Source organism: Mastomys coucha, unplaced genomic scaffold, assembly GCF_008632895.1.
Source record: "Mastomys coucha isolate ucsf_1 unplaced genomic scaffold, UCSF_Mcou_1 pScaffold12, whole genome shotgun sequence".
Classification (NCBI taxonomy): Eukaryota; Metazoa; Chordata; class Mammalia; order Rodentia; family Muridae; genus Mastomys; species Mastomys coucha.
Genome location: NW_022196894.1, coordinates 40,272,389 through 40,297,903, shown reverse-complemented (window position 1 = coordinate 40,297,903; position 25,515 = coordinate 40,272,389). Strand labels below are relative to the sequence as shown.

Below are 25,515 nucleotides of genomic sequence, written 5' to 3'. Positions count from 1 at the left end.
AGAATCTTACATCATTATGATTTCTCAGCTGGCTTCTCCCATCCACCATGATATCTAATTGAAACTCTATTTCTTATGAATCTCTACAACATTGTTGACATTTTACACTTGTGGAGTTAAAGGATTTTCTAGACTTTGAGTGGATCCCTCCCTTGCCCTCCCCCCTTTTTTTAGTTTCTAGAAGTCATATATTTTTCTTTCTCTTTGGAAATTTTCTGCTATGCTCACTGTCTTAACAGAAACTCTGTTGTAGACAGCTTTATTATTATTATTATTATTATTATTATTATTATTATTATGTGTTGGTTAAATTCTCATTCTGGTATCTAATATACAATACCAAGGAGACAGTGGAAATTCTTCCTAGACAGTGTAAACAAAGTAAGACTGAAACATTTTGAGATTGGCTGCTACCAAGAGAAGCAGTCTTTCTGTGCTGACCTTAGTCATTCATCAGCCACAGAAGAACTGACCTGGTTGTTAAAACTAGCTTCATATAGGCTTTCATAGCCAATGTCATAGCTAGATTGTTAGTACTATAATATCCTTTGTGGAATCAGTCATGCCCTTTACCAGCTTAGTCATTCCAAGACAAAGGGTATCAGGCACACAGGATATCAACGCAGTACTGGTAAGCTGAAGTCATTCAAGACAAAGCAAGCCTTCCCCTCCCTCCCCAACACCAACTCACTATCCTTCTGTTTTGCTTAAGCTCTTCAGCAATAAATAAGCATGAAATGAAATAGAAACGACACTCTTGCCATTTCCATTCCTTTGAGGTGGAAATATGAGTTGAGCCTTTCTTGATAGGTTTATCCCTCACTCTATGTTCAAATGCAAGGGCTGTGAGAGGGGCTCATAATACAACACCACACACACCACACACACACACACACACACACACACACACACACACACACACACACACACGCACACTGCCTTATATATCCTTTTATACAGTTTCAAAGAGTCTTTAAACCTAGCAGATTTGCTCAGCCTATTTGCATGTTTTGCCCTGCCATTTTTCAGCTGCTTTCTTTCCCAGGAGTCAAACATCCATTCCTCTACTCCCTTAATGTTTCTGTTAAATATAGCACCTTCACTTGTCACCATAAAGTACATGCTTTTACCTACCTACTTGTAGAAATAACAAAGTTGTCTTATATATTTTATGCTCCTGGAATGGAGCAAGTTAATTTCTTTCCAAGGCTACGTATTTGGCTGAAGGTACAAGCCTGAGAAAAACTTGTGATTTCTGTGTATGAGGGAACAGGGAGGCAGAACACTGCTAGAACTAGCCTTACAAGAAGCTAAAGCTGCCTACCTCATGCTGGCACCCTGCGAACTCCAGCAACCCATTATATTTTCAGTGTTGATGATTACAGACCTTGGGGAAGCTTCCTTTCCTATGTCCCTCTTTCCTATCAGCCAGATGATCTGAAAGTGAGCCAAGTCAAGTGGGAAATGGCTAAATTATCCCAAGGAATGAGGAGGCAGTATCCTTTAATCCATTGGCACAAAGTCTATCATTTTGAAATGGGATAGACATTTCAAAACAAATATAGTAAACATTCGAATCAGAAAACACAACAATGAGCCAAAATAAGAAGTGGAAAGCAGTTACTGTTTCAGGAGTGGGGCAATGGTGGGTTCTCACTGTAGCTGGTAATTGGACACACTGACACTTTCCAGTCTTTAACTTTTGCTACTACCCATTGAAGGCCAGAAGGACAGGGACCAGACTGTCAAGGGTATATAGCATTGGCAGAAACTCACATCTTCTACTCAGTCCCAGCATCTGGTGATTGTTTCTGAAAGTTAGGCACTGAGAGTCTAGGGTCCACAAGAACTTCCAGAAACTTCTTTATTTGAAATGAAACTTTTTGGGGCTGGAGACATGGCTCAGTGGTTGAGATCACTGACTGCTCTTTCAGAGGTCCTGAGGTCAATTCCCAGCAACCACACAGTGTGTCATAACCATCTGTAATGGGATCTGATGCTCTCTTTTGGTCTCTCTGAAGACAGTGTCAGTGTACTCAAATACATATGTAAATAAATCTTAAAAGAAAAGAAGATGGAAAGTTTTATACTTTGATCTCATTTTTCTTCTGATCTTTCTCTGTTTCTAAAATCTTCATATGGTTGTCACTTCTTTTGGGGACTCGCTTGTAGTGATGTCCTAACCAGGTAGCCTACCACAACCTAACTCTATGCAAAAGTTGCTAATGACCTCTTGTTTCAAGAGTTAATTATAAAGAATTCCAGAGGCTTTAGGTTTTACTAACATGTTTACACTAATGTATATTGTATTATTAAAACTGGGATTAACCAATTTCTGAGATTATTTGAAGTGTTTCTCTTTTCAAAATTTAATTAGACCATATTTACAACATTCTCTGTCCTTCTCCTCCTTCTAACTGTTTTCATGTTTCCCCTTCATTCTTTCTCAAATTCATGGCCTCTTTTCCTTAATTATTATTGTTAGATAAATATGCATAAGTATATAAATATAACCTGCTTAGTCTTTTTAGTGATGTTCTTATGTATAAAATGTCAAGGCTGACTACTTGCTATTGAATAACTATTTAGGGGGCTCATCTCTGGGAAGGACTAATTCTCTCTCTCTTAGAAGTCATTAGTTGCTTGTAGCTGTTCATGTAAGCCATAGAGCCCTATGATATGTCTTTGTCCACATTAGAATGTCACTGTTGTCATTTCTAATTTTTCATCAAACTGCAATACTGTTCAGAAGTCTGTATGCTTTACAAATTTTAGGAAGAAGACTTTTCAAGAGGTTCTGACCACTTCCCACCCTCATATCTTTTCCTAAAACAACCTATCAGTTAATTGAGCTTTGCTACATCTAACCACCATTTTGGATTGTTGTAAAATTCTGTATTTTATGGTGTTCAGTGATGAAAAGGGGAAGGCATATTATCAAATATGTAAATTGGAAATGTAAATATTGATTACATTCTCTTTTCTATAATCTTACAATTTATTCACACTTACACACTTCAACTTTTAGAGATGGCAAGGATTCTATCAGCACCTGTTTAGTAGATAGCATTTATCCTCACAGTAAATATGGGAGAAAAGAAAACCAAAATATAAAAAAGAAAAGAAAACTGATTCAGTTTAACAGTTAAACTGAACCATTGTCTTTTTACTTCCATATCTTCCTTCATAAATGTCATATTATACTTTCATTCATTAAATATATTTTAATTGTTAAAACAGTAAACTTATAGTGAGTGAAGCCAAGCACATCTAAACATGAAACATACATTTATGTAGAGAGCATCACACACTTACGTGGTGAAATGAGTTGGATATTAGGTATCTCTTGTCAATGCTCTTCATATATTTCAGCTGACTAACATCCAATGGATTAGTAAAACCAAACTTCATATTATTTTTAGGAAAAGAATTCCTATAGTTCTACAGTATATGTCTAACAGAGCTACTACTTTCCAGGGTAAGCTAGACTCAGGGTCATAGCTGGTCCAAGTTTTCATCTTTACTTAGTAGTAACTCACTCATAGAGGATGTCTATGGAAGCTGTTATGTACCATTTGCACAGCTGACACCCATCCCGTAGAAGATATTAGTGTATAGCAAGATGTTAAAATAAGTTTGTCTAAACTCATTGTTTAGCTTGAGTCCTTAAAGATCAGACCAAAACAAGATAAGCACTTTCACAATTTACATTCCAAAGTGAGCTGATTCATCAAGCTTGGTGACTGGTTTTATGAAGGATTACTGATCACATAAAGGGAGGAAGAGAGGCCAAAGGAAAGGAATTGGGAAAAATTGAGAAATGATTTCCTAGAGATATATTCAAATGATGCAAATTCATACTCTTTACCCTTTGGAAATAGAGCATGGAGTGTAATTCACACATTAAAGGTATGAGAAATTTACTGGACCTGTCAGGTAATTTACATAATTTTCATGTAGTATGAAAGAGTAAAGTTATGTTTGATGGGGGGGGGATAAAAAAAGTTATGTTTGATGAATACTTGAGAACTGAGCAAGGAGCTGTATCTATAGCTGCTGGATCCTGGAATAAGAAGATAGGTCAGTTTGATGGAACATTCTGCATATCCCCAGCTTGCTCGGTCAAATATGCAGGGCACGTTTTCATGGGCCGGAAGGGACTCTTTACAAGAACCTGCTCATAGCTGCCTTATGGAACTTGTCTGGTGAGCTAACGAAGGAAAAAAGGAACAACTTGAAATGATATAGTTGTGCCGTCAAGATAACTTCACGTGGAAGATCTTCAATAGTTAAGTAGAGGGACTGTGGGATCAGTGCAGAGTGAACTTCACACATGGAGTTGGCCCTACCACAGTTATATAAAACCAAGGGCAGATGACGAGCATGACAGTAAAGTAACACCTTTCTATACAATCACATACACACACACACACATACACACACACACACAGACACACACACACACACACACGCACACATGCGCATACACACACAAACAAATACAAACATGCACACATGAATAGTGTGCACACATATCTGTGCACACACATACACAAACACACACTCGCCTACAGACACAAACAGACATACACGTACTTCCATCCCAAGAGGATCCACAGATAATGACATTTTATTTACTTATTTTGAGTTGGGAGTTTATGAACCCAAGACTGACTCTCCCGCCCCAGCCTCTCAAGTGCTAGAATTACCAGTGTTGTCCCTATGCCTGGCTGTATAATGGCTTTTCAGACCATTAGATATAAAGTACGGTGAATAATAAATGAATTTTGTGAAGCACAGATGCTTTATAAAACCTCTAATTTAATACAAGAAAATTAGGACATTTAGTTAGAAGATGAATGAAACAATCATTTTTTTCCACTCCCAAAATAAATACCTGGTTTAGTTTTTAAACTGGAAACACATCTTAAGTATTTAATAATAGGAATATGACAAATATAATTTAAATGAGATGCTTCTGATAATCAATAGTCTTGGCCTAAATCAAAATTCTCAACATCTATTTATTTTCTTAATCATTACAGAAATAGCATGCGATAGATCTTTAACAAGAGTTACATTTGCTGAAAAGTCCTTGGCCCATGAACAGGAAAAAAACATTTACATGAATACCAGTATTGATATCCTCAGCATAAACCAAAGGAGAAGATGATGTGAAAAAATAAAAATGTTTGGGAAGTTTCATATGTGACATGCCAAGGTTTGTTCTTGTAGCATTTGCTGTGATGTCTGGCTTTTAGTGGCACTGGGGTACCATCGCTTCCCTAGAAGCAAATACCCTGTGTTCTAAACATGCAAGTTTGCCTCACAAAGAGCTTTATGATTTAATCATTACTGAATTGGACCACTCAATTCAATTATGTTTGATTAGGCCCTAGTAACTGATGGGCCATTTATAGACTCGTCTTAATACATGTCACACATTTTGGCTAACATGCTAACTATAGCCCTATTAGGATTTTTAAGAATGAATGATTGGAATCATTGTTATTATGATAGCTATATTAGTTACTGTTCTCATTTGTATAACAAAATACCTAGTAAAAGCAACCCAAGGGAAGGAGGCATTCTTTCGGGCCACTAGTTGATGACGTATTCTATACAAGCATGGTGGCAGGAACGTGAGGCAGTTGGTCACATTGCATCTGCAATCAAAGTAAAGAGTGAGGCAAAGGGACCCTCAGTTCCTTCTTATTCAGTGCTTGGACCTCAGATGGTGTCCCTTACATTGAAAGGGAATCTTTCCTCCTCAGATAAACCTTTCTGGGAATTTTATTATAGACATGAGCAGTGTGTTTCCACAGTGATTCTAAGTCTGGTCAAGGAGCCAACAGAAACTAACCATTAACTATTAATCTCAGTGTTTTGACCCCTTCAGTTCTTTTCCTCCTGGATAAAAGACTTTTGATTCAAGTTTCTAGATGAGTCCAGTAAACACCTTATTTAAAAAAAAGAAGAAGAAGAAGCATTTGATGTGGAGGTGTGTTGGGGCCAGGAGACCAATCATTACCTTGTCTTTCAGATTCTTCTACTACCATATACCCAAAATAAAATATGGAACACATTAGTGAGACTAAAATTGTACATTTACCAATTTAAATGTCTTGTGTTCATAATTTTTTATTAACAAAACTTATATAAGTTAAAACTTGTAAGTTCTATTTGTCATCTTTGTATCAAAATGCCCTAGAAAACAATTTAAAAAGAGGAAAGCCAGGTTTTGGGCCATAGTTTCAGATGATTTGATCCATGGCTGGTTGACTCTCTTGCTTTAGGTCTATTTTACTAAGGTGCAAACATCATGACTGAGGGACATAGTCAAGAAAAACTACTTACTTCATGATAGATAGGAAGGAGAGAAACAGACAGGAGGAAACCTCTAAGAAGAAGATATGCCTAACACAATCATGAGCCTAGTAATCTGCTTCTGTCAGTCATGCCCTACTTCCTAATTATCCTCTAAGCTATGAATGATTCTATTGATCCAATCACCTCTCAGATGTTCCCCAGACAGGAACCCAGCATTTAGTACATCAGCCTTTGATGGTATATTTCTCACACAAATAGGAATATGTCATTATGAATTTGGTACAATGATATAATATCACATTAATTATATACTCATTCATTTATTTTGAAGTATATATATTATATTACTTTGAAAAGTTCACACTATTCTCTATACCTATTTAAGAGTTATTGATGTACATTTAAAGTTGAGTACAACTGCTAATTCTAATTTGTTATTTGGGTTAAAGATTAGGGTAAATGTATTTCAGTAAGAATAATTCATTCTGGCATGGATAATTTGTAAATTACTAATTTAAACACAGGGACTTGAGAGTTTTTAACACCTGTGGAAATGTTTGTTGAACATTTGATGTGAAGTAGTGCTAGAGAAGACAAAGTACTATCATGGATTCTCTATGCATGCCCATTAACACAAAATGGAGACTATTACCAGAATTTTCATCTTGTGTTTATCTAAAGAGTTCTACAAACTCAGTGTTCAGATGTTATTACAAATGAAAAAATCAGCTTAAACAATCACTCAAGTGATGAGATAAATGTTAGAAAAGTGATGGGTTGCCGAAACATACAATTGGTAACTAATTGCTGATCACTGCTCTTTTACAGGACTCCTGTGCAGTGCAAAAAGGGGTCATAACTTTCAATAAGGTTGGGGAGAAATCAGGTATAATTATATAGGAGACATACCTGAAAGATTCAAAGCTTATTTGAAAAGACAACCACAGATGATAGTCCAAGAGGTGTATTAACAACGAGAAAATAATCAAACAATCTACATATTCTTTTCTGGGAAAATTATTTGTTTTTTCTCATAGATAATGAGGTGAGTTCCACCTCTGTGCTTTAAAACCTGCATCACACTTTTCAGATAATCAGTCTTTGCTCTTATAATTTAAATATTTTGATGACATGCCAGCATAGGACAATCTAAGTGAATAGATTTGAATACATTAAATATGAATTTATGTATTAAGAACATCTTACTTTGAAATATAAGACATTATAATACAATATGGTATAGTACATGAACCAACAAGATAAGGATGAAAAGATGTCCAAGTACAAAGAGAAGTGTAGAATTTAGCACAAGATCATAGCTCAAGTGGTTGAGCATATTGAATAATACACAAAAGGATCCAGGAAAATGTACTTAACATAAGAGGAGAAATCATTTCTCAGAATGGAGATGAAGTTGACCAACTAAAGCTTTCTAATTCTGCAGATTTCAGGCTAAATCTAAGATTTTGAAGCACGCTACTATAAAGAACTGGTAGCAATCTTCAGAAAGGGAGTTAAGTTCCTTTTGCTGAAGACACAATGCACTTCAGACACAGAGGGCTCTCACCTGAATTCTTTCCTCCCTCAATACTTGTCTTTATGGTCCCAGAAGTGCAGTGCAGACTTTCAAAGAGGGGAACAACCAACAGTCCAGCCAAACTATGATACCCATGAGCCCCTGTGATATCCATGACCAGCATAACACAATAATCCTAAGTATATTGTAGTGGCATGCATGCCTTGGTGGTAACCAACATCTCTCTAATTGGACTGAAGACTCCCTTTACAAGAGGAAAACCATACCTAATACTGGAGACCTAGACTACTACCCAGGGCTAGTGGATATCAGATAAGAACATTTGACCATCACTTTTCTAAATCAGCATAAGTCCAAATTATACTTTAAATACTTGTCCTTATACCCATAAGTAATGGAATGCTCATGTCTCATCAAGAAAATTTCTCTTTGCAACAGACAGGGAATGTTACAGAAAACCACAGCCAATAAAAATGCTAAATTGTAAAGCCCAGTTTCAATGCATAACATCTAAAAAACCAACTCCTGTACCTAAGGCCCAGGGAACACTGCAGAGCTGGGGTTGGAAGGCTGTAAGCATCAAAGGGTCTGGGAGTCTGCTGTGAGATTGTGTCTCCTAGTAACATCAGACACTGCACTCATAAAGTCTCACCAGGATGGCTGCCTAAGCATGAGCTGAGTGAGGGCAACAAAGCCTTCATGCCAAAGTGGATGGGGAAAACCCAAGAAGCCTCAGTCCAACAGAAAGAACTCTAGGCAACTACGGAAAGCTGAGAGCGGGAGAAATACCTACTGAAGAGTATGACAATTGGTTATCCAATAACAAATGGTCAGCCCTGAAGCATACACTCAAGTAACATTATACAGACTGACAAAGGTATATTTATGAATATGTATATATTTATGGATATATAAGGAATATGCATATATGCACATAAGCATATACACACACATATACACATATGTATATGTATATGTAGTATATGTCTATGCAACAATTAATAAAGAAAAGAGGTCATGGATTTGAAAGAGAGCAAGGTATATGAAAAGGTTTGGTGGGAGGAAAGAGAGGGAGGAAATGATGTAATATTATAATCTCAAAAGTGAAAGAAATAATTTTAGAAATATATACAACTAGAAGGCTTTTTTTTTTAAAAAAAGGGGGACCAGTAACAAGGCTGTGAATTGGTGATGTTGTCACTGTGGTAGAAAGATTGCGACTGATTCCTCTAGTCAAAGATTTTAGCTCAAGATAGTCCACCCTCTTTGCTCCCTTTTTCTAACTAATGAATTCAGATCAAACAACATCTTCTTTCTTGTCTTCCTCCCTTTTCCATCATTCCTCACAACAAAACAAGAGAAGAGACAGGCTCTTATGAACTCAAGGTTGTCAAATGTAGCTGAGAGTGACCTTGGACTTCTGATCCTTCTGCTTCTACTGCCCGAGTGCTGGGATTACAGGCATTTGTCATCAAGCCCAGTTTACGATATGCTGTGGACCTAACTGATTTGTGTGTGCTTAGTAAATGCTCTACCAAGTGAGCTACAATCTTGTGCTACGTTCTACTGTTCTTGTTGTCATTACTGATCTTTTCTTGAAATCATCCTTATCTAAAGTGTTTTTTCATGAATGACTGTACATGTCCTACTATAATAGGAGTTGCTACTTTAATGCAAAGGAAGCTGGAGGTTGGACCTGTAATTGGATTAAATAAATTACAGTTACACATTAGTCTACAAAGTATTTCTTCCAACTTTTGTAAGCCAAGACTCTAGTCACAGCCGCATCCCCTCTGTATTCCCTCATTAAGAGAACATTTTATAACCCAATTTAAATAGTATTCCCAACAACTCTGTACCTTTAAGAGATTTAAGAAATTGTCTTTCAAGCATGGAGATGGCTCAATAAATAAAATATTTTCTGTGCAGGCATGAAGACCTGAGTTTAAATCTGCAGGGCTCATATCACAGCTGAGCCGGGATGACTGCCTCTTTACATTCCCAGCTCTCTGAAGGTAGAGATAGGAAGTTTCCTAGGGAAACTCTCTAGATGGATTAGCTGAATCAGTGAGCTCTGGGTTCAGAGTGAGACCTTGCCCCAGTAAATAAAGTAGAAAGTAGTGGATGAAGACATCTGACAAACCACCAGCCTCTATTGTCATGTGCACACATATGCAAACACATATATACATGCATGCATGCCACATACAGCGAAAAGGGAAATCTTTCAAAATATACATACTGCTATGTGGTATTTTAGATATAAGGAATAGCAAGTTATCTAGCTCGTCTCTGTAAATATAAAATGAGGTAAGAAAGCACAAAAGGATGATCACAGTGTCAGCCCATATTGTTCCTCTTGTCATTGATGTACGAGCATTCCCTTGTCATGTAGTGTTCACATGCAACATGTTTCAGTAATTACTATAGAAGAATTTCCCCCACACTACCCTGGAACAAGATTTTCCAGGCATACAGCCTCAAGTTACACAGTCTGGTATTTGGGATTTTTATCAAGTAAAAGAAACTGAAAGCCAGATGTGAATAGCCATTATTTAGTTGTTAAAAACAGGTTTACTCAATATCATAGTGGGTTGTTTTGTGAATAGACTCCCAAATTTATGAATTATTAATCATTAAGAATAGGGATAAAAATGCTTTCCTACATTTCCATGCACTTGCTTCCTCTGGTCTGAGAATGAAGAAACTCAGCACATAAATATAATAATCACCAAGCTTGTGCATTTTCCCTAATCTCTTTCTATAACACTCATTAATGGGGGGGTAAAAAAGAACTCAAACCTTTTTTCTTTTTCTTTCTTACAGCTTCCATTTTCTACCTTCCTGGGCACCTGGCTGCCATTTCCTAAATGCCAGTGTGATTAATGAGTGCCAGAGATAGCAGATGGGAAGGTAAGTTTCCCCTGTCTGACTCTTATATTAACCAGTAGGATTTCTTGTTATTTCCCACAATACTCCATTCAGCTGATCACTAAACAATTAGGTACAATGAGAGAGGCATTTGGTATTTGTTCAGTACAAAGATCTGCATCCGAGATTACCCAAGACTCAGCTGAAAACATCATTTGTGAACTCATTTCCTAATCGCCCTTAAACCTCAATCACGAAAATATCTTCAAGCCCTACATTTTAGACAGACTGTCTCCACAGCTCATCTCTTGTGTTTTGTCCCCAGACCTAGCTATGGGACTCTTACTAGACAGTGTGAAATTTTACAATACATCTTCCCTAACATTGGTATGAAAATTGGCTTCATTATGCTATAGACTGTGATAAATTCCTACTGGGTTTGCAGAGAAATCTGAACATTCCATTTGTGCAGAGTCCTGAATGGTGGCGGGCATGCTCCCCAGAGTAGCAACCATTATTCGGGGACTATTTTCAAGTCAGAAGCCAGTGGTGTCTTTAGATTGTGCTTTTCTTCCTGTGGCAGTGTGTCTTTTGGTCATTTTGCTTCTCACAAGAGCCCAGCAGGTGGCCGTGGCAAAATGAGTAAAAATCAATTCTATTTTGGTGGTTGTGGGTAATAAAATCAGCTATTGTGATGATGGAGAGGGCTTGGACGTTCCTGGCGGTAATGAGGTTTATGGATTATCTGTGCCTGGGTGATCAAGGCTCACCTTTTCTCTGTGGGAAGCTGGGAGATGTCTAGGAAGAAAAAAAATTCTGGCTTTATGAATTTGTTTGGCTATCACCTTGACTGTTCACTTTTCTTTAATCATAAAAATGGTGGCAGTAAAAGACCAAGCATGATACGTAGGTATGAAATAAGAACAAAACTTTCCCTCCTCCACCGTCCTCCTCCCAAGAAGTAATCTGATTTGGGATGTTTCTGACTTTAAATTTCTGGTTAATGATCTCTATTGATATCAATAACGTTCTTCTTTTTCGACTAGGAACCAAGAATCCGGCTCACTTACACAGCCAGGCTCGTCTTCTGTTCAGCCTCATTTTAATATTTTAGCTCTTTCATGGGCTACTTTTACAATTTCAAACAGTATATTTAAATGAAACACTATAACTGCTTATGAAAATATATTTAATATACATTCATATATTAGCCATCTATAACCTATTTGCATATATCTACTGTAGGTTATTTTTTACTTTCTACCATGTAAGATAAATAATAAATATTTATTGTCTATCTATACTTTGTTTATAGAGTTTATCTTTAAAAAACAAAGTTAAATAAATTTTATAAATATTCATTTAACATAATTCAGTGTAGATGAACCTATGAAGAAGCTAATGTTTTCCCTGTATCAAAACCAGAACCCACTGAAGACTTTCTCGTGAATGTTCAAAATCATGCTCTGATTTAATTTGTTTTGTAAATATATAATTTTTTAGTACTTTCATGCATAACAGATATTGAAAGTTTCAACATTTTGTGGATTTTATATGAAAAGAATAATAAAATTTCACTTAATTCCAAAATTACTTATACTGTGTAACAGGAGTTTATTTTCTTCTTGAATACATTGTTTTTTAATGTCCTCTAACTACCTGCTTACCTGCTTTGATGTTGCTTAGCCCATTTTCTGGATTTATTTCTTCATAGCTTTGTCATATCTAGTTTAATTCCATAGTTCTAGAAACCCTTATGCTGATCTTTCATGGATTCTCTTTCATTTTTTTACTGCTTACCCTAAAAATACTATTTTTTTCAGAAATATTGGATAAAAGATTATAAGTATTTGTATGACTGAAAACATTCCCCCTTTCCCCTGTATTGTGTTGACATTTGGGCTGGGTATAGTATCATGAGTACATACTGAGTATATATATATATATATATATATATATATATATATATATATATATATATATATATATATATATATATATATATATGGGTACATATATAGACACCCATATGGACAAGTTTTATATTATTTCTTGTATTGTCCTTTGGTGTCGTAGGTGGTGACAATTTGATCATTACTTTTGTTAACACTATCCTCTTCTCTTTCCTCCAACTTTGAAATTTGAATTCTTTTATTCCCCTTTCTTCATCCACATTGAGCTAGCACTGAATGTAAAGACTTAGATCCATTTCGGTTCTAAATGATGATTTGTTACATCAATTTAAAATTTATTCTTCTCTTCCACATTCATTCTTTGTGAAATATGCATTGTGTTACACAATCCCTAATGGCTTCCTAACTGAATGTTCCTATGCTATTTTCTACCATTTTATATATTATTTTAAAATAATAAGGAAAAAAGATAATTCTACCATAGCCCACTTCCTAATATATTTTCTGTTGCAATGTGAAAAGGCCCAGAGTTGGGTAACTTATACACAATTTTATTTGCTTGCAGGATCTTATGTCTAAGATCATGGTGCTGTCAACTGCTTGGCTCTGTGATGGTCTTGCGCATATGCATTACATGATGAGAGTGCATATACAGAGAGAATGTTTGTGGCAAGTAGAGAGGAGTTTTTATAACAACTTATTCTTTCATAACTAATTTAGGTCTAACTTGTAACACCCAACACGGTCTCCCGAGAAAAGCATGACTCCATCCATGACAAATATATCTTCCCTGAAGCACCTTTCAATAAGCATCACCTCTTAAAGCTCCATCACCCTGGAGGCCAGCATCCAAGCATATGAACCGCTGGAGACACAACACATGCAAAACCCTTTATTTAAAAAATTTTAAAAAGGTCATTGCACTTTAAATTTCTCAAGACTCTTGCACATAGAGCTGTTTATTTATTTTGAAATAGCAGTGACTTTTTACTCTTTGCAATTTATAATTTTGTGAATCTCTCTGAACTCGCTAGATAACCTATTTTCAAATTTTGAATCATTCCTTATGAGCAGGGGGAGGGGGAAGGGAACAGGTTTTTTTGTTTGTTTGTTTTTGTTTTATTTTTATTTTATTTTCTTTTTTCCAGAAGGGAAACTGGGAAAGGAGATATCATATGACATGTAAATAAAGAAAATATCTAATAATATAATAGATAAAAAAGAAAATATCTAAGAAAAAATAAAGACTTTGGGACTTGGTGCTTGCATGAAAAAAAAAAATTAGTAGTTTTAGTACTCCTCCTCCTAGTTTGGTATAGCTATTTTTTTCTGTCAAAATCTAAATCTCATCAATTCTACTACATCCATTCTTCTGAAAGCAACATTTTAATACTTCTAGAATCACAATACTTCTTTGGATTAATAATATTTTATGCCATAGTTGAAATGCATTGTTCTCAATGGTATATAAAATACTATGTTCTATTATAGATATCATATCTGCTGTAATTAAACAAATGAACTGGCAATCTGTAGATGGGTTTTTATATCCATACATGTTTTGTCACCTGCTTTGGGCTTTTAGACAGATATTTAACTTCCAATATATAGGGATTTGAGCCGTTGATAGTGGGTTTTGATTGGCAAGTTTCAGTTGGAGTTGTATGAGTGGAGAAAGCCCGGGGTAGATGGAGAAACTTTTTTCTAGAGTGTGAGACACAAAACAGCCATTCATCTTTTAAATGCAGGTTCTCATTCTGACAATACATTTTTCTACTACATGCTGAGACGGGTTAAAAATCAAGACATTAGCTGGGCGGTGGTGGCGTACGCCTTTAATCCCAGCACTTGGGAGGCAGAGGCAGGTGGATTTCTGAGTTCGAGGCCAGCCTGGTCTACAAAGTGAGTTCCAGGACAGCCAGGGCTACTCAGAGAAACCCTGTCTCGAAAAACCAAAAAAAAAAAAAAAAAAAAAAAAAAAAAAAAAATCAAGACATTAGTTATTGTTACTGTTCTCTAAGATGCTTGCCATCTGGACTTTGCCTTACTCCAGGTGATGATTCATCTTGTCAACTAGGTAGGAGTTAGAATCACTTAGGGATATTTTTTTCTCTGAATGTCTATAAGGGTATTCCCAGAGAAGTTTACATGAACCAACCCTGAGAGTGGATAGCATTGTTCCATGGGAGGAGGGGGGTCCTTGACAGAATAAAAGAAAATGGTGAGGATGGCACTAGAATTGATGTCTTTTTCCTAGGTGTGTATGCAATGTGACTGGCTGCTACACACAGCTGCCATAGCTAGATCTATTATCTTCCCCACCATGAGCCTAATAAAGCATTCCTCCCTCCCTATCTCATCCCCTTCCTTCCTCCTTCTCTCCCTTCTTTCCTTCCTCCAACCATCCCTGCCTCCTTTCCCTCCCTCCCTTCATTCCCTCCTCCTTCTCTCTTTCCTTCCCTCCATTCTTCCAACAGATACTCCGTCACATTAACAAAACCAGTAACACACTCCCCATTCTTAAGCCTACACCAGTTAATTGTCTTTGGATGTTTTGAATTCAAGCAGATTTCCCACTCTCAGAGTGACAGCATTTTCTTGTGCTGCTTTGACTCACGTTGTCCACTCTGATTTACCCATCGATAGGATCAGAATGACCGATGTCCCTTCTTCAGTTAACTTACCACAGTAGTTATCAAACTTGTCCGCACACTGCAATCATCACAAGAGCTTCAAAACCCACTGACCTCTGTATCTCATTCCCAGAGATTTTTTTCCCTGGGTTGGGCTGGTTAAATCTAAATCTTAGCAAAGTTTAAAAGCTATCCGCCTAGAGCAGCTCTGAAATTGAAAACATCAAGAGGAAGCAGGATACAGTATTGATCGCAACTCTGTAGCCAAATAGCCTGAGTGTATTTCCCAGTTTTTTCACTTAATATTGTGTGACTACAGGCAACTGCATTTCTCTGTGCATCAGATTTAAATGGTTGCTATAACTCCAGCATATTGGCAACTTGAGAAAACTACAAATTTGGCTGTATCCATAATAATAATTGTCCATGAGATCATTATGTAGATTTAATAAATTGATATTAAACAGTACTTACATTCTACTGCTATGTAAATGTAAAATAAATATGTCAGCTACTAAATGTTATTCTTATCTCTGAAAATCTTGGTCTCTTAACTCTTCAACATTCTGAATGCTTTGCTTTCTCAGTCCATCCTCGGCTTTCAACATTTTCGTAAGTATCCTGGACTCTATAGTCCATACTCTTTGCAACATCCTTAAGTTTCTCAGCCCTGTTGTTTTGCTGAAGATGCAGCCATCCATTAACTCATCCTTATTGCTCTATTCCTCAGACTATTGAACATTGTTGGAAAAAAATGCTGTCATTTCAAATTTAGAGTCTCCTACCCAGTGCTAAACAGGAGAGCAGCATTACCCTGACATTACGTTTTCACCTGACTTTGGTGAACTCTTCCATGTCCCACAGCTTCACTCAAACCTCTTCTCTTTCTACAAACTGCTCTATAGGGTTACTCTCGCTCTTAGCAAATGTCTATGTCTTCTCCTTAATGAGCAGACTCTCTCAACGATCCATCCTAGCTTTCTACATGCAGATCAGTCTGTGCTCTCCACATTTCTTCTCCTTTTAGACCCAAGAGCACCATACTTTCTGCTCAGAAAGAAGTTATTTTCTCTTTTTCTCTTCATCTGTGTCTTCACATTCTTTTATCTGGATTATTTTTCACTTTAATTTATAAGCATGTTTAAGCTTCTCGTGGAGAAGTCCTTCTCAGTGAAAACTACAATCCCTGTGTCCTTCCTTCACAGCTGAGCTATTTGAGGAATGTGGTATGCTTATCGTTTTCCTTATCTCAGTTCCTTTCTCTTTGTCCCCTGAAATTAAAAGACTGTCATGAGCCAATAAAGTTTTATGATGACATAACTTCCAAATTTATTGATTTTCCCCAATTTTCATCTCATTTGCTTGTATACAACAATGGATAAAATACATATTTTCCTACCAAATGGTGTCTTCTAAAATATCGTTCTGTGTTTTTTTCTCTTTAATGATTCTTTTCAGACTTGTCTGTGGGTTTATTTGCTATTTGTTCCTTATTTACTATCAATGTGCCATATCATATGGCCTTCCGAACTCTGGATTTCTTCTCTAGTGCATTCTTTTCAGTAACTGTTGTGAATAACTTGTGTCTACAGCCTCAAACTTGCCCTAATCCATTATTTCTAAAGATTCAATTGCCTATCGAGATTTTTCCATTTGGAAGTTCTGAGCAATTACTAAAATTGAGGATTTTTTTTTTTTTGCCTCCACACCAATCTTGTCTTCTTTCTCATATTAGTGAATGGTTGTAGTAATTAGCAGGTGACTATTTAGTGAGTAACTTCTAAGACTAAGGTCTAGAGTCACTCTTTCCATCAGCCCCACTTTCATGTCATAGTCATACACTAGACAGGTTTCTGCATCCTGTTGCTTCTACTTCCTGAGCCATTCTCTGTGGCCCAGTATGAGGGAAGAGCGAAAGCGTCTATACTAAGTGTTTTGAAGTTAACAGCCCATCCTGTACTGGAGAAAAAACAAGCCACACTTCCTCACACTGATAGACCATTTAATTCTGATTCAAAGCCAAGGAAGTTGCTTTTGGGAAAGAAAAATAAAAAGAATACTACAGTTCAAGAGATTACAAATCCAAATGTGTCACTTTTATTTTTAGTAAGCATAATTATGACTCTTAAGATATATCCCGGGCCAGCATGATTGTCACTTGGAATTCAGCAGATGCACAGACGTTCCTTCTTCCAGATGTGCTGAGTCAGGGATCTGGTGGACAGAGACTGGTGGTGGATGATGCACCCTGGACAGGGCTCATGTGGGTCAAAGTTGGAGAACTTCTGGCCTAGATGCATATCTCTGATATAGTGCTATTGAGGAATAGACAGTCAAAAATAAGAATAAATACTGCTATAAAATAGAAAGACTCAATTGCTATAAAACACAAAGGGAAATGTCTATGAAATTTGTTAAATCAGAATTCTTTCCAGATATCCACGGTTTTTATGCCAGAGGAAGTTTGGGGTTACCCATATCTCAGGGCCCAAGCCCATGGCTAGTTTTGAAGAGTATGGCTTCCCTTCCCATCAGCACCCAGCATTTTTCATTCCCTAGTGTTCCAAACACCACAACTCCAAAATCAGTCCCTGGATACCAACTAGAGAGTTTGTAAGGAGCTTGGCTTGAAGATATCTGTGAGTAGTCGGAGCAGGACCAGAAAGTATTGAGTATTCTAATTCAAATAGGCAACCTGGGAACCTGGGGGATAATGGAAGTATATGGGTCTGGCTTTAACTTTTGCTACATCCCATACAAGGCAGGTATGAACTAGCATCACATCCTTTCTTGCATATTATTCTTGATTCTATGTGGGGCTCTATGGCCATCAGTGGTTTAGAAGAACAGAAAGAAGCCGTCCCCTCCTCCTTGGGATGACACGGTAAGCAGCAATCTATGGTCTAGAGTAGAAGATAAATGGCTGGCATCATAACATCTGGGCAAGAATTCACAGCTGAGTGTGTTTCTTTGGGTTAGTGATGCTGATGAGATTTTTATAAAGTTCCCCAGTTAATTGACCTTAACTGATTTTCCTCAGAGAGCCATAGAACAAAACCCAGTCCCTTTATCTGGCTCTCCACAAAAATAGGACCTCATTCTAAAGGGATATGTCTAAACCTGGGGTGACATAGTAAATACAGCTGGGGAGATAGGTTTTATGTTCAATTAAAAAATAACTTCTTACAGTTGCTTTGAGAACAAAATTTCATTGTTGTGTCTGACAGATATGACTGTGAGGAGCTGAGGTTTGCAGGGGAACTGTTTTTCTAGTGTTGGGAAGCATGTAAGTCTTCAGTATCGTGAGTCATTGCAGCCTTACAAAACACTGGGCTCATGAGCCTAAGAAGTGCTGAGGGCAAATGATATATCACAGAGCCCTTGCATGTCGGAGTTTGTGGTTATTGGAATTCCGGCACTGGTTAGCAGTTCAGGGTTTGTTATAGATGGCCACAATAGAGTGCACAAGAAGAGAACTGGAGATACAGGCAGGTGCCATGTTTCATTGTCTCTGAGCTTATTGGGAAAAGAGGTGCATGCATCATAATGCTGGAGAACCAACTCAGAGAACCCCAGCCAGGGGAGCTTCAAGGAGAAATGGTGACCAATAGCTACGCAATATCAATGTGGGTAGGGTTTCTAAGTGAATTTTCCATCCTCAACTCTGCTAAAACCAGCACTCTTTCCTTTAATCTAATGAACATCAGCCAGGGTAAGGAAGAACAAAGGAAATGTAAGTGTTTCCTGAAAAACAAAGTCCCCCCCCCCACTTTGCCACAGAAACTAGTGTAAAAGATTATCACAATAACAGAAAACTTCAAACACAGATTTATGGGGTTTCCAGAGATGATGGCTTCTGTGCTCCAGCACAGGTTATTAGATAGCCGCTGATGTCTACGGAGCCCAATATCCCATCAAGAGAAAATGTGCCTAGCTTATTCCCATGGGCATAATAGAGAACAGTCATAATGAGACAGTGGTAAGAAAGGTCCAGTGTCCCTTAGTGTCTTTCCTAGACAACTTCAGTGAGGGTCTTTCAAGTTTAAAATGTTCCCAGGGTTACTGAGGATTTCTGTGGGAGTGACTGGGCTGGAAGCAGCAGGAAGTGCATTTTATTATTGGATGTAGAACTACCAGAGATCATTGTTTTGACATTGTTTATGGATGATGCATATCCTGGAGGTCAGTTTCCCTAGACCACAAATGGATATGTCTTGGGCCAGCTTGTCTTCTTTTGTTCCTTTGTGTATGTGTGTGCATGTATGTACCTGTGAGTGTGGTGTAAGGTATTAGGAATTGAACCCAAGGCTTTGTGGTTGTGAGACAAATACTCTACCATATAGACAAACACTCTATAGCGCAGTTCCCCTATTATTTTTATTTTGAGAAAGGATTTTTGCTAAATGGCTCAGGCTGGCCTTTATCTCATTCTATAGAAAAATCTAGCCTTGGACATGAGATTCTTTAGTCTCTGTCTCTCAAGTAGTTTGGGTCACAGACCTTATCTACCAGGCCCAGCTGGACTGGAATGGCTACTGGTCAGTTATGAAAATCACTGAGTTAGTTACAGCCAAAATGGAAAGCAAGTGTGGAGTCCCTTTGTAAATTGGAAATGAGTGTGACTTGTTCAGAATGAACAAGATTTATGGGGTTTCCAGAGATGATGGGCCTACTCTGGAGAGAGCCTGCAAACTGGAGATATTCTATGTTTCCCTTCTTCATGGTCAGTCCTTTGAGGCTTAAAGGGAATTCAAGACTCATTGTGATGTTCTATTTCTTTTCTAGAGACTATTCCTTGGCTACTGCTACATCAATAAGACAATGACATGAGAGCTGCTAAGGTGACTCAGCAGGTAAAGTCACTTACCTTACCATGAAGTTTGATAACCTTCATGATCCCCAGGACCCACAGGACACACAGAGAGAGCCAAGACCCTTACCAGTCAGGTAATCTTCTGACCTCTATACATATGTCATGGTACACCTATTCCACCCTCCCAAAAAAAAGGTAAATGAAAATCCAATTAAAAATTAAAATAAGTAACATTTAAAAAAAAGAAAATGGAGTGAAATAAATGAAGAAATGGAGAATAGAAATTTAAATTAAGAGCAATATTCTTTGAATTTTACTGAAATCTAGACTGTACAATGTGCTCAGGATGTGAACACAAAGAGATTTGATGACCCTGATGGTTTGGATCTGGAACTGTCACACTGTGAAGGATCTGAGGGAGGAGTTTCCAAGCATCTGCATAGCTTAGAATAGGTGTGCTCCATTGCGTTCCTCACCATATTCCTCACTGATAAGGAAATCAGTTCTGAGAATTGATGCTGTGATTCTCAACTCACAGTCCTCAGAGATCAAAAATCTGTGCACAGCATATAAGGATATAAGGTTCCTTCATTTGAAGCTTTGAGAATCTCTGTGGTCTCAGCTTTCAACAAATTTGTAGTTTCCCAAATGGTTCCTGGACCATGGAAAGCACAAGATATAAAGGCTTGCAAGACAGTCTACTACCTGAATCACACTTTCTGAAAAAATTATATAGATCCAGTTCTCCCTCCCCAGACAGAACAGCCACTTTTCACACTTTTATAATAGTATCTAGCCATTTGAATCCTTTGTACAAGAACCATGCGGTTCTCCTAGGTACCTATGACTTAAACTCTGAAGTATGTATGAAGCACCCAATAAACATGGAATGAATAAATGAATGAGCAAATAGGAACCTGAAATGCAACAAATGTAATTTCTCTACCCAGGAAATTTTATAGAGTAGAGACCAGGGCTGATAATGAGAAATAGACAGCTTGGCCTCCTGTCTCCTCAACAGCTTGCCACAGCTCTACCTCAGATGAGCGTTTTTTTTTTCTTTGTTTTGCATCGAGTATCTATAGCTATATATAAAGTGAACGCCTGGTGAGTGGGTGGAGGATGGTGCTCACTCCTATTTAGTGGAATGTGAATATGTCAGAATCACAGAAAATAGAAAGAACGAGGTCTATGCAAAGCTGTCAGTTTTCATGCCTGTCTTTAAAATCGGAGATGGTGCCGAGATGGTTCGAAGTTAATATTCACATCCATTTTATCGCATCAAATAGGATCATTAGCAAACAGTGTTTGAATGGTAGCTACTTCCTGACTGACAATAGCCATCCGGTGGTGCCCACTTCCCCATATGCTTGAAACTGATAGAATTCTGATAGTCTGAAAACAGTGGGAGGAAGGAAGTAATTAAAACTGGAAGGGAAGCTGCGGGCAGGGGATAGGCACCGACTTTATCTCACACAAGAGGATTCCTGTACCTATTCTTTTGAGATGTATGGGTGGGACAGTAATACTATTTTTAAGCCCATTTCATGACCTCAAGTTAGCAAGCAATCTTCCTTATAGGATGTCTCAGAAACCCCTGAGGGTGGGCACTGGTGCTTAAAATAAGCTTATGTCATAGATTAGGAAAACAGGAAGATGTTACGTCTGAATACTACACGTGTAGAGGAAAACTGGAAAGGCTGGCAGTGTAAGCCTGAGTTCTGTACCCCAACCTAACAGTAAGTTACTTGCTTCCCAGCAACCCAAGCAATACTTGGCTGTCAGCAGCCAGTCCCCTTACTCGGTCTGGGGGGGGGGGCAGGGCATAGAAGGTGGGATGGAGGCCTGACATCAGCATCTCTTAGTGCTGGGGAATCTTCTTGGGCAGCAGCTTTGCTTAGGAAGATGGACAAAAAGAAGGTCCTAGGCAACAGTTTATGAGCATTGGAATGTCAAAGCATGATGGTGTAAATTACACTGAGTGTGTGTGTGTGTGTGTGTGTGTGTATGTGTGTTGCACTGTGTTGTATTTATTGCATCCATTGCTTTCACAAGGGTCTATCACTGACCTGGGAAGTCTCCAGATAGACCTAAGCTGAAAGGCCAGGGGTCTCTGAAGATCTATTGGTCTCCATCCCCCAATGCTATATTGACAATACTCACATACCCAGCTTTTACTATGAGGGCTGGGGACTCAGGTCCTTGTGATTGCACAGCAAGCATGCTGACTCTGAACCATCACCTCAGCCCCTAACATTACAGCTTTAATTTGAGGACTAACCAGTTATAGGAATGGATTCATTCATTAAATTTCTGTGCTGTTCTTTCTTGCCATTTGGTTAAAGTTACAGCTGCTCCTTTTCTTGGGTAGAGGGCATGATGACTTATAGCAAGAGTGATGATAGACATACAAGACTGATAAGTTCTTTAAAATTCAGTGATGTTTCTCTCTTTGTGCATAGACTGAGTGGAGAAGAATCTAATCCTATGGCAGGAAGACTCCCCAGGACAATGTGTGGTCCCTTATGAACTATTCATACAGTGTCCTATTACTATCCCTCACAACCATTTGGGTTTTAAATCTTTCTATGAAGCCACTGAGAATTTGGGATTTACCTGGTATAGCAGAGATCTATATCTCTGCTTCCGAACCTTAAACAAATATGGCTTAGATGATCCCATTTACCATGTTCTCCAAGGCTCCCTATCATTCTTGGAGCATCTTCCTGTCATTACCCCTTCCATTTGGGGTGTGCAAACAGTCTATTCATTCAGAATGTCAAAAATGCACTTGTGGCTAGAATAGTAATGGCATTTAAATGGCTCAGGGGTCAACAAAAGCACTCTTTTTTTTTTTGAGAAAAGGTAAGAGAATTGAAGAAACACAATGAACAGTATGTTTAGTCATTATAATACTTTCCCCCACAATGATGCATACATGTAGTTTTAATTAAATTTCAAGGTCCAAGTTCAGGCAGCCTTCATTTTTGTTCTTGAAAACACTTGGATTTAATTAAAATAATGGGCAATTTAAACAGCTTTGAACTTTCAATCTAAGGTGGGGATAATGGAATAAGGGATTTATACAAGTAATGAATCCCTTGAAAACCTAGAGTAGAATCCTGGGAATCCAACACTGGATAAGGACTGGTCAAGAAATAAAGCAGGCATTCTGGGGGAGAAGTTCCTCATATTCTATTGCTTATTTGATTTTCAGTATTTGGGTTGTTGTCCTTTGTTTGTTTTGGTGGTTGTAGGAATTGAACCTAAGGCTTTATATCCACAGCCTGCTTCCTATTATTTTAAGATGAAGTCTTACTCAGGCTGGGCTCTCACTCATTCTGTAACCTAGGCAAGCCTTAAATTGTGATTGCCTTCAATCAGCCTCCCTGAATCAGGATTATAGGTCTGCATCATCAAGCCCTGCTGCGTATTTGAATGGTTAACTCCACAGCCCTCTCACTCACCTGGGTAATGAACTAGGACACTGTGACCCAGTCTAAAATGAGTGTCACCTCTAAAAGATTAATAGTCTACCAGGTACGTTTTGACTCACTTGTTATCAATATGCCTTTTCTATTGCCTCTACCCAAGGATAAAAGATGGATCCTTCCATCAATAAAGACAATCTTCGGTCTTCTACGTTTTCTCATATTTCTGCTGCCAGTGGGGCAACCCTGGTTATGTAGCAAAACATCCACTTAAGGGAACACAGTCAGCTATGACATGGCCCCTGGTTGACTCAGTAGAAAAAAAATGAATTTGCCTACTCATGTCTACCAGAAGCTATTGGTGAACTATGAGAGTCACAGAAACAAATTTCAGTTGCTCCCCAGCCCCAACTTCTGATTTTAGGTGTTATTCTCCTGATTGTTTTGAGTGGCCCATCTTCTAGGACATGGAAGTCCTCAGAGGCAGTTGCTAAATCATACCTTTGACTTCTTCTCTTCCATCCTTTATATCTGTTATTTAAACTTGTGTTTCCATGAGGACACTTCTATTCCATAAGCACACAGTGGTCTGTTGCTTCTAGTGGATTTCCTACCAACCCTTCTTCCATCTCAGAGGGATGCTATGTACTGGTTCTGTCAACAAGATTGAAGGAGGATTTCCCTTACTGACAATTTGAGATTAAAAAAAAATTACAAGAAAAGTACTACTCATCTTAAATTACATTAAATTACTAGCAAGTACATTCTCTCCCCTGCAAATCCTTTGGCTTTTATTTACTTATTTATTAACTTATTTGTTTATTCATTGATGTTGATGTCGAGCTTAGCTCTGTGGTGCACATGAGCTAATGGAATGTAAACACATTCTTCCACCTCTAGAAATATTGGGAAACATTTCAAAGATTCTGTCAATTATTTTTGTTAGTTTTTCTTACCATGAAAATGGTACAATTTACACAGAGAATATTTTTTTTTGTCATTATTCTACCCACGGATTTCCAGACAGTTGGAGCAGAACCAAGAGGAATCAAAGCATCTGCAGCCATCACTCTATCATGTCTGTTGCCACTAAGAGCCTAGGTAGGTTTGTGTAAGCAAAAGCTGATAAAATACGACTTGGTCATGAATGCTAGCAAAGATTGTGTGAAGGAGAGGTAGACTTTATTGGGTCAATCTCTTGGGTTTCCAGTGGTTACAACTGTATTTACTCTGATATAATAGTTTTTTTTTCTTTCTTTTTCAAAAATCTAGGGTATTCACAAGTCCCTGAAACAGTTGCATCTTGGTTAGGATTGTCAGGAACTACTAGCTTGAGATCTCTAAAAGAGCAAGGACAATGGTGAGCACAAACTGTCTGCATTTTCAACAACTTGGCATCTCACAAGTAGGCTATTTTTCATGCATACTCTGCACAACCACAGATAGCCAACTGGGCTTCTCTTTTCCTTTTTATCCTAATTGAACCCCCAGCAGATTAACTTCTCAGCAGCATAATTCATAAGGAGCAAGATCCTTTTACGAACTTCCCCTGCAACCTGAGGATGCCCTTGCACATGACCCTTGTATCCTCTGAGAAATTTCTTAGATTCTCTAGTTCTTACTCAAAGCCTTTGAATTATCCCTCCTCTGTGAGGTAAGCAGAGGTCAACTTCCCTGGCAACTTCATGGTAGCCCTCCCTTACTCTAGCTTAATTATATTGATGATTTTCATCTCAGCCCTTGGCTTTATTGAGAGAGGGATATCTAATTTTCTTTACTTACTCTTCTTTTTTTTTTTTTTAACTTTTATTGCATGATTTCAATTTATCTGAATTTGTTAACATTTAAGAACATATTTTAAGTAAATAGAATCAATCACATTCTTGTTTCCCTTTTGTACCCCCATTCCTCCCAGAGACCCCCCTTCAATACTTATAATATCTTTTTTGTCATATTCTTTAAAATTTATAAAATATTATAACAATAA

At 37.8% G+C, this 25,515-nt stretch overlaps 2 long non-coding RNA genes across 2 annotated transcripts in view; one reads left to right on the top strand and one right to left on the bottom strand.

Annotated features, from left to right (window-relative positions):
- Window positions 1-9,195: 9,195 nt before the first annotated feature.
- Window positions 9,196-20,190, top strand: LOC116086412. Its single transcript, XR_004116913.1, has 3 exons — window positions 9,196-9,405; window positions 10,694-10,780; window positions 20,070-20,190. It is a non-coding gene; the product is annotated as an uncharacterized LOC116086412 (long non-coding RNA).
- Window positions 17,350-25,515, bottom strand: part of LOC116086411 — a 36,155-nt gene continuing 27,989 nt past the window's right edge. Inside the window, exons 2-4 of the long non-coding RNA XR_004116912.1 lie at window positions 24,030-24,182; window positions 20,152-20,268; window positions 17,350-17,599 (exon numbers count right to left, since the gene is read on the bottom strand). This is a non-coding gene — a long non-coding RNA (uncharacterized LOC116086411). The remainder of the gene's footprint in view (window positions 17,600-20,151; window positions 20,269-24,029; window positions 24,183-25,515) is intronic.